This window comes from Ambystoma mexicanum, chromosome 2q (assembly GCF_040938575.1).
Source record: "Ambystoma mexicanum isolate Mex_15411 chromosome 2q, UKY_AmexF1_1, whole genome shotgun sequence".
Classification (NCBI taxonomy): Eukaryota; Metazoa; Chordata; class Amphibia; order Caudata; family Ambystomatidae; genus Ambystoma; species Ambystoma mexicanum.
Window position 1 is genome coordinate 323025659 of NC_090924.1, and position 10597 is coordinate 323036255.

Here is a 10597-nt window from a genome sequence, read left to right on the forward strand (position 1 = left end):
TCCAAATCCTACCCGTTTCGACATTTTTCCAGGCTTTTTGTTTCATTTCTTAACAGATCCATTCCTATGTACCTCTGTGTTTTCAACAGAGTTTTCATTGTAAGGGAGGGACATACAGTATGCCTTAAACATTCCTGGGCTGCGAAGACTCTATGTAAAAGCAAGAGTAGAGTACAGCTTAATAAATAATCAGCAGGACACTCTAGACCTTCCCCAAAAAACATAACATTATTTCTCTGCATGTATGTGCGTTGAACAGCGCAAGTAGTTTGGTTAATGTCAGTGGATAAATGTCACTTTCCCACAGCGGTACAAAATCACTTGTACAGGCCGCTTCTGCAAAAGCATTACCGCTGTAGAAAGCAGTGAAAAGGTGAGGCAGTGTGCAGTCACCCCTGACCCTTCACTGCCCTGATCGGCCACGATCGGCCAAGGACCTCTCTATGAGAGCTGAGGGTGGAATTTTTCTGGAGCTCGGTAACTTAGGGAGACATGGCTAAAGGGATCCTCAATCAACAGCCCAGCATTTGCTTTGTGGCCTGTCCGTATATGTCTGTTCTCCAAATTACCTGCCGCAGCCCAGATGTCAGCTGGTGAGATGGAATGCTGTACCAGGCAGGATCCTGGCAGGTGATTTGCATAGGCACATCCCCTCTCCCTCTCTCTTATCCCTGCTTACTCCACAGTAGCAAGTATCTAGGGAAAATACAGTGGTCGAGGTGGGGTATCAGTAACTAGCCACTCTGAGAAAGTAAATCTGGGGCGCTTTGCGACTTGTGGGGAACAACTGCAGAGCTCAGTGCCCAGAACTTTGTGGCACAGGGAGGAGGTCTGTGGGATATCAGTAACTTGGAGACATGCAACCTGGTTGGGAGTGCTTCAGGTCTCCTTCCTTGCATGCTCCAAGCAACTCAACAAAGCATCAACAGACTGAGATACCAGCCACAGAGCCACTTTCCACTTGATTTAAAGCCTAAACTCTTTTCCATGCAAACACATAGTCCCCAAATACCATATATTCTTTGTTTTCTCTCTCTTTATCTCTCTCTACCTCCCTCCCTGCCTCCTGCCTTCCCTCCTGCCCTCTCTCTTTTTCCCCCGCCCCGCTCCCTCTCCCTCTCACTCTTCCTCTTCTCCCTTCCATGCATTTTAAGTTTTCATGCACTGCAGCACATTGTGACAATGGTATTTCACAATGAAACTGTTTGAAAGTTACAGAAATCAAAAAAGAAATCAAGCAACTAAAAGCAGCCAAATCCGGAGTACAATGCTCAGCTCCAATTAAAGATTAAGGCCTAGAAGCAAGTAAAGCTGTAGTTCAGAGCGATGTTTGCAAATAGCAGCTTGAAGCAGTTTACGCTGGAGTGCACAACAAGGGGGAAAGAGATAATACTGAGTTTGGTAGAATGGGATCGAAAAACAAAAGAAGCGTGCCACTTCTAAAAGTACAAGTCAAGAAATTGAAGGGGACTGGGCTGTTTATTCAGTCAATAGGACTCACAAGTAAAAGGCTTCAGAGGCATTAGTGTTGAATTTGGCGCAAAATGTATTGTGTTGTCGTGTAATATGCATGAACATACAATTTCAATCTTCATTAAAAAAGATGTATTAAAAAATAAAGACTTGCAAATTAAGAAAGTTTCTGTCCTGTCATGTGCCAACAATAGCGAATGCTTTAAAAATGTGCGTGTCATCCTTTAGAGCAGGAACCAATTCCATTTTCCCATTATCATTCCAATATTAGTACATGTGTTGCTGAGGCACATAGGAATGGATCTGTTAAGAAATTAAACAAACACCTGGAAAAATGTTGAAACAGGTAGAATTTGGACTTACAATAAACTGACTCACCGTCAGATGTGCCATCCCTTGACCCACTGACCCCCTTACCTTTTGTGTAATCCTTTTGCTCTCAGCAGGGTTTTCCAAAGTTCCTTACTTAAAGAGGCTTTCTTATAAAAAAAAAATCCAAGACCTGTTTTTTATGGCCCACATGCCTCATATCCCGTTGCTCCCGATAAACTCACATCATCTCCCACCAATACAAGCTGTAAAAGATGTCAAGTGCATAGCCAAGAAAACTAGACATGGGTCAAAGGTTGAGCAATCCTTAAATCAGCAGCAAAAATAACATTGAAATCAGCCTCAGAATCTCTTAAAGGATGGGCCAACATTGATTGCTTGCAGGGCGCAATCGGGCAGCCTCTGGTGCTGATGCCTTAAGGCAAGCGCAAAGGGAGAGCCAACCAAACCATTGATTAGGACCTCTGGACTTTCTGCCCTTTGACATAAGGACATTTGATATGGCAAACGTTTGACCAAACACAATTTAGATGTTGGATGGTATGAAATTAAGAGGCAAACAGCAATACACCAGCATTCTTTGCTGCTGTACTGATCTGGTCCTAAATGGTTTGGTTTAATGCCAATTATATTTAAAGATAAAAAGATTCATGCTCCAGGATGCTTGCAAATTGACACCCCCTCCCCATCACGATGGCTGGGTGAGGCACGCGTGAGAGCATCGCAGCAGACGCATAGACATGAGAAACACTCTGTACCTCTGAGTGTATGTGGGCCCATGGCTGGATCAAGGACAAGGCAACAACAGGAGATGGTTTAAGGTGTCAGCACCCAGGCTGCCCCATCGCGCGCTGCAAGCATCAGATGTTGGACCATCCTTTAAGAGATTCTGAGGCTAATTTCAATGTTAACTTTGCTGCTGATTTAAGGATTGCTCAACCTTCGACCCACGTCTAGTTTGCTTGGCTAAACCCTGAAAATCTTTTACAGCTTGTATTGGTGGGAGATGATGTGAGTTTATCAAGAGCAATGGGATATGAGGCATGTGCGCCACAAAATGCTGGTCTAGGATCTTTTATATGAAAGCCACTTTGGAAAACCCTAGTGAGAGCAAAAGGATTACACAAAGGAAAGGGAGTCAGTGGATCAAGGGATAGCACATCTGACTGTGAGTCCGTTAATTGTAAGTCCAAATCCTACCCGTTTCGACATTTTTCCAGGCTTTTTGTTTCATTTCTTAACAGATCCATTCCTATGTACCTCTGTGTTTTCAACAGAGTTTTCATTGTAAGGGAGGGACATACAGTATGCCTTAAACATTCCTGGGCTGCGAAGACTCTATGTAAAAGCAAGAGTAGAGTACAGCTTAATAAATAATCAGCAGGACACTCTAGACCTTCCCCAAAAAACATAACATTATTTCTCTGCATGTATGTGCGTTGAACAGCGCAAGTAGTTTGGTTAATGTCAGTGGATAAATGTCACTTTCACACAGCGCAGAACAAAATCACTTGTACAGGCCGCTTCTGCAAAAGCATTACCGCTGTAGAAAGCAGTGAAAAGGTGAGGCAGTGTGCAGTCACCCCTGACCCTTCACTGCCCTGATCGGCCACGATCGGCCAAGGACCACTCTATGAGAGCTGAGGGTGGAGTTTTTCTGGACCTCGGTAACTTAGGGAGACATGGCTAAAGGGATCCTCAATCAACGGCCCAGTCTTTGCTTTGTGGCCTGTCCGAATATTTCTGTTCTCCAAATTACCTGCTGCTGCCCAGGTGTCAGCTGGTGAGATGGAATGACGTCCCAGGGATGATCCTGGCAGATGATTTGCATAGGCACACCCCCTCTCCCTCTGTCTTAGCCCTGCTTACTCCACAATAGCAAGTATCTGGGGAAAATATAGTGGTCGAGTTAGGGTAGCAGTAACTAGCCAATCTGAGAAAGTAAATCTGGGGCGCTTGGCGACTTGTGGGGAACAACTGCAGAGCTCAGTGCCCAGAACGTTGTGGCACAGGGAGGAGGTCTGTGGGATTTCAGTAACGTAGAGACATGCAACCTGGTCGGGAGTGCTTCAGGTCTTCTTCCTTGCATGTTCCAAGCAACTCAACAAAGCATCAACAGGCTGAGATACCAGCCAATGAGCCCCTTTCCACTTGATTTAAAGCCTAAAATCTTTTCCATGCAAACACATAGCCCCCAAATATCATATTTTCTTTGTTTTCGCTCTCTCAGTCTCTCTCACTCCCCCTCCCTCCTACCCTCCCTCCTTCCCGCCCTCACTCTTTCTCCCCCCCACAAACCTCCCTTTCCCTCTCACTCTTCCTCTTCCTCTCCCTACCAATCATTTTAAGTTTTCATGCACTGCAGCACATTGTGACAATGGTATTTCACAATGAAACTGTTTGTTGATTTCTTTTTTGATTTCTGTAACTTTCAAACTAAAAGCAGCCAAATCCGGAGTACAACGCTCCGCTCCAATTAAAGATTAAGGCCTAGAAGCAAGTAAAGCTGTAGTTCAGAGCGATGTTTGCAAATAGCACCTTAAAGCAGTTTACGCTGGAGTGCACAACAAGGGGGAAAGTGATAATACTGAGTTTGGTAAAATAGGATAAAAAAAATCAAAAGACGCGTGCCACTTCTAAAAGTGCAAGCCAAGAAATTGAAGGCGACAGGGCTGTTCATTCAGTCAATAGGACTCACAAGTAAAAGGCGCCTGTGGCATTAGTGTTGAATTTGGCTCAAAATGTATTGTGTTGTCGTGTAATATGTATGAACATACAATTTCAATCTTCATTAAAAAAGATGTATTAAAAAAATAAAGCCTTGCAAATTAAGAAAGTTTCTGTCCTGTCATGTGCCAAAAATAGTGAATGCTTTACGAATGTGCGTGCCATCCTTTAGAGCAGGGGCCAATTTAATTTTCCCATTATCATTCCAATATTAGTACATGTGTTGCTGAAGCAAGCGCAAAGGGAGAGTCAATCAAACCATTGATTAGGACCTCCAGTCAAAGGTTTGCCATACCAAATGTCCTTATGTCAGAGGGCAGAAAGTCAAAACACCATTTAGATATCGGGTGGTATGAAATGAAGAGGCAAACAACAGTGAATAAGCATTCCTTGCTGCTGTATTGATCTGGTCCTAAAGGGGTTGGTTTAATGCCAATTATATTTAAAGATTCATGTTCCAGGGTGCTTGCAACATGACACCAACCCCCTCCCCATCACAATGGCTGGGTGATGCAAGCCTGAGAACATCACAATAGACCCATAGACATGAGAACAACTCTGTACCTCTGAGTGTATGTGGGCCCATGGCTGTATCAAGGACAAGGCAGAACAGGAGGTGGCTTATGGCGCCAGTTCCAGAGGCTGTCCAATTGATCCCTGTAAGCAACAAATGTTGGACCATCCTTTAAGAGATTCTGAGGCTGATTTCAATGTTAACTTTGCTGCTGATTTTAGGATTGGTCAACCTTCGACCCAAATCTAGTTTGCTTGGATAAGCCCTGGAAATCTTTTACAGCTTGTACTGGTGGGAGATGATGTGAGTTTATCAAGAGCAACGGGATATGAAGCATGTGTGCCACAAAAAGCAGTTCTAGGATTTTTTATAAGAAAGCCGCTTTAAGAAGGGAAGTTTGGACAACCCTACTGAGAGCAAAAGTATTACACAAAAGGTAAGGGGGTCAGTGGGTCAACCGATAGCACATTTGACTGTGAGTCCGTTTATTGTAAGTCCAAATACTACCAGTTTCGACATTTCCCAGGCTTTTTGTTTAATCTCTTAACAGACCCATTCCTATGTACCTCTGTTTTCATTGTAAGCGAGGGACATACCGTATGCCTTAAACATTCCTGGGCTGCGAAGACTCTATGTAAAAGAAAGAGTAGCAGACAGCTTAATAAATCATCAGGAGGACCCTCTATACCTTCCCCAAAAAACATAAAATGATTTCTCTGCATGTATGTGAGTTGAGCAGCGCAAGTAGTTTGGTTAATGTCAGTGGTTAAATGTCACTTTCACACAGCGCAGAACAGAATCACTTGTACAGGCCACTTCTGCAAAAGCATTACCAGTGTAGAAAGCAGTGAAAAGGTGAGGCAGTGTACAGTCACCCCCGACCCTTCACTGCCCTGATCGGCCACGATCGGCCAAGGACCTCTCTATGAGAGCTAAGGGTGGAATTTTTCTGGAGCTCGGTAACTTAGGGAGACATGGCTAAAGGGATCCTCAATCAACAGCCCAGCATTTGCTTTGTGGCCTGCCCGTATATGTCTGTTCTCCAAATTACCTGCCGCAGCCCAGGCGTCAGCTGGTGAGATGGAATGACCTACCAGGCAGGATCCTGGCAGGTGATTTGCATAGGCACATCCCCTCTCCCTCTCTCTTAGCCCTGCTTACTCCACAGTAGCAAGTATCTAGGGAAAATACAGTGGTCGAGGTGGGGTATCAGTAACTAGCCACTCTGAGAAAGTAAATCTGGGGCGCTTCGCGACTTGTGGGGAACAACTGCAGAGCTCCGTGCCCAGAACTTTGTGGCACAGGGAGGAGGTCTGTGGGATATCAGTAACTTGGAGACATGCAACCTGGTTGGGAGTGCTTCAGGTCTCCTTCCTTGCATGCTCCAAGCAACTCAACAAAGCATCAACAGACTGAGATACCAGCCACAGAGCCACTTTCCACTTGATTTAAAGCCTAAAATCTTTTCCATGCAAACACATAGTCCCCAAATACCATATTTTCTTTGTTTTCTCTCTCTTTATCTCTCTCTACCTCCCTCCCTCCCTCCTGCCCTCTCTCTTTTTCCCCCGCCCCGCTCCCTCTCACTCTTCCTCTTCTCCCTTCCATTCATTTTAAGTTTTCATGCACTGCAGCACATTGTGACAATGGTATTTCACAATGAAACTGTTTGAAAGTTACAGAAATCAAAAAAGAAATCAACCAACTAAAAGCAGCCAAATCCGGAATACAATGCTCAGTTCCAATTAAAGATTAAGGCCTAGAAGCAAGTAAAGCTGTAGTTCAGAGAGATGTTTGCAAATAGCACCTTGAAGCAGTTTACGCTGGAGTGCACAACAAGGGGGAAAGAGATAATACTGAGTTTGGTAGAATGGGATAAAAAAACAAAAGAAGCGTGCCACTTCTAAAAGTACAAGTCAAGAAATTGAAGGGGACGGGGCTGTTTATTCAGTCAATAGGACTCACAAGTAAAAGGCTTCAGAGGCATTAGTGTTGAATTTGGCGCAAAATGTATTGTGTTGTCGTGTAATATGCATGAACATACAATTTCAATCTTCATTAAAAAAGATGTATTAAAAAATAAAGACTTGCAAATTAAGAAAGTTTCTGTCCTGTCATGTGCCAACAATAGTGAATGCTTTAAAAATGTGCGTGTCATCCTTTAGAGCAGGAACCAATTCCATTTTCCCATTATCATTCCAATATTAGTACATGTGTTGCTGAGGCACATAGGAATGGATCTGTTAAGAAATTAAACAAACACCTGGAAAAATGTTGAAACAGGTAGAATTTGGATTACAATAAACTGACTCACCGTCAGATGTGCCATCCCTTGACCCACTGACCCCCTTACCTTTTGTGTAATCCTTTTGCTCTCAGCAGGGTTTTCCAAAGTTCCTTACTTAAAGAGGCTTTCTTATAAAAAAAAATCCAAGACCTGTTTTTTATGGCCCACATGCCTCATATCCCGTTGCTCCCGATAAACTCACATCATCTCCCACCAATACAAGCTGTAAAAGATGTCAAGTGCATAGCCAAGAAAACTAGACGTGGGTCAAAGGTTGAGCAATCCTTAAATCAGCAGCAAAAATAACATTGAAATCAGCCTCAGAATCTCTTAAAGGATGGGCCAACATTGATTGCTTGCAGGGCGCAATCGGGCAGCCTCTGGTGCTGACGCCTTAAGGCAAGCGCAAAGGGAGAGCCAACCAAACCATTGATAAGGACCTCTGGACTTTCTGCCCTTTGACATAAGGACATTTGATATGGCAAACGTTTGACCAAACACAATTTAGATGTTGGATGGTATGAAATTAAGAGGCAAACAGCAATACACCAGCATTCTTTGCTGCTGTACTGATCTGGTCCTAAATGGTTTGGTTTAATGCCAATTATATTTAAAGATAAAAAGATTCATGCTCCAGGATGCTTGCAAATTGACACCCCCTCCCCATCACGATGGCTGGGTGAGGCACGCGTGAGAGCATCGCAGCAGACGCATAGACATGAGAAACACTCTGTACCTCTGAGTGTATGTGGGCCCATGGCTGGATCAAGGACAAGGCAACAACAGGAGATGGTTTAAGGTGTCAGCACCCAGGCTGCCCCATCGCGCGCTGCAAGCATCAGATGTTGGACCATCCTTTAAGAGATTCTGAGGCTAATTTCAATGTTAACTTTGCTGCTGATTTAAGGATTGCTCAACCTTCGACCCACGTCTAGTTTGCTTGGCTAAACCCTGAAAATCTTTTACAGCTTGTATTGGTGGGAGATGATGTGAGTTTATCAAGAGCAATGGGATATGAGGCATGTGCGCCACAAAATGCTGGTCTAGGATCTTTTATATGAAAGCCACTTTGGAAAACCCTAGTGAGAGCAAAAGGATTACACAAAGGAAAGGGAGTCAGTGGATCAAGGGATAGCACATCTGACTGTGAGTCCGTTAATTGTAAGTCCAAATCCTACCCGTTTCGACATTTTTCCAGGCTTTTTGTTTCATTTCTTAACAGATCCATTCCTATGTACCTCTGTGTTTTCAACAGAGTTTTCATTGTAAGGGAGGGACATACAGTATGCCTTAAACATTCCTGGGCTGCGAAGACTCTATGTAAAAGCAAGAGTAGAGTACAGCTTAATAAATAATCAGCAGGACACTCTAGACCTTCCCCAAAAAACATAACATTATTTCTCTGCATGTATGTGCGTTGAACAGCGCAAGTAGTTTGGTTAATGTCAGTGGATAAATGTCACTTTCCCACAGCGCAGAACAAAATCACTTGTACAGGCCGCTTCTGCAAAAGCATTACCGCTGTAGAAAGCAGTGAAAAGGTGAGGCAGTGTGCAGTCACCCCTGACCCTTCACTGCCCTGATCGGCCACGAACCTCTCTATGAGAGCTGAGGGTGGAGTTTTTCTGGACCTCGGTAACTTAGGGAGACATGGCTAAAGGGATCCTCAATCAACGGCCCAGTCTTTGCTTTGTGGCCTGTCCGAATATTTCTGTTCTCCAAATTACCTGCTGCTGCCCAGGTGTCAGCTGGTGAGATGGAATGACGTCCCAGGGATGATCCTGGCAGATGATTTGCATAGGCACACCCCCTCTCCCTCTGTCTTAGCCCTGCTTACTCCACAATAGCAAGTATCTGGGGAAAATATAGTGGTCGAGTTAGGGTAGCAGTAACTAGCCAATCTGAGAAAGTAAATCTGGGGCGCTTGGCGACTTGTGGGGAACAACTGCAGAGCTCAGTGCCCAGAACGTTGTGGCACAGGGAGGAGGTCTGTGGGATTTCAGTAACGTAGAGACATGCAACCTGGTCGGGAGTGCTTCAGGTCTTCTTCCTTGCATGTTCCAAGCAACTCAACAAAGCATCAACAAGCTGAGATACCAGCCAATGAGCCCCTTTCCACTTGATTTAAAGCCTAAAATCTTTTCCATGCAAACACATAGCCCCCAAATATCATATTTTCTTTGTTTTCGCTCTCTCAGTCTCTCTCACTCCCCCTCCCTCATACCCTCTCTCCTTCCCGCCCTCACTCTTTCTCCCCCCCCACAAACCTCCCTTTCCCTCTCACTCTTCCTCTTCCTCTCCCTACCATTCATTTTAAGTTTTCATGCACTGCAGCACATTGTGACAATGGTATTTCACAATGAAACTGTTTGTTGATTTCTTTTTTGATTTCTGTAACTTTCAAACTAAAAGCAGCCAAATCCGGAGTACAACGCTCCGCTCCAATTAAAGATTAAGGCCTAGAAGCAAGTAAAGCTGTAGTTCAGAGCGATGTTTGCAAATAGCACCTTAAAGCAGTTTACGCTGGAGTGCACAACAAGGGGGAAAGTGATAATACTGAGTTTGGTAAAATAGGATAAAAAAAATCAAAAGACGCGTGCCACTTCTAAAAGTGCAAGCCAAGAAATTGAAGGCGACAGGGCTGTTCATTCAGTCAATAGGACTCACAAGTAAAAGGCGCCTGAGGCATTAGTGTTGAATTTGGCTCAAAATGTATTGTGTTGTCGTGTAATATGTATGAACATACAATTTCAATCTTCATTAAAAAAGATGTATTAAAAAAATAAAGCCTTGCAAATTAAGAAAGTTTCTGTCCTGTCATGTGCCAAAAATAGTGAATGCTTTACGAATGTGCGTGCCATCCTTTAGAGCAGGGGCCAATTTAATTTTCCCATTATCATTCCAATATTAGTACATGTGTTGCTGAAGCAAGCGCAAAGGGAGAGTCAATCAAACCATTGATTAGGACCTCCAGTCAAAGGTTTGCCATACCAAATGTCCTTATGTCAGAGGGCAGAAAGTCAAAACACCATTTAGATATCGGGTGGTATGAAATGAAGAGGCAAACAACAGTGAATAAGCATTCCTTGCTGCTGTATTGATCTGGTCCTAAAGGGGTTGGTTTAATGCCAATTATATTTAAAGATTCATGCTCCAGGGTGCTTGCTAAATGACACCAACCCCCTCCCCATCACAATGGCTGGGTGATGCAAGCCTGAGAACATCACAATAGACCCATAGACATGAGAACAACTCTGTACCTCTGA

General features: G+C 44.0%; 2 non-coding genes across 2 annotated transcripts; both read right to left on the bottom strand.

Moving 5' to 3' along the window:
- Positions 1 to 4660: 4660 nt before the first annotated feature.
- On the bottom strand, positions 4661 to 4767 carry LOC138570631 (U6 spliceosomal RNA). Its single transcript, XR_011303669.1, has one exon. It is a non-coding gene; the product is annotated as a U6 spliceosomal RNA (small nuclear RNA).
- Positions 4768 to 10157: 5390 nt separating this feature from the next.
- LOC138570632 (U6 spliceosomal RNA) lies at positions 10158 to 10264 on the bottom strand. Its single transcript, XR_011303670.1, has one exon. It is a non-coding gene; the product is annotated as a U6 spliceosomal RNA (small nuclear RNA).
- Between the last annotated feature and the right edge of the window lie 333 nt (positions 10265 to 10597).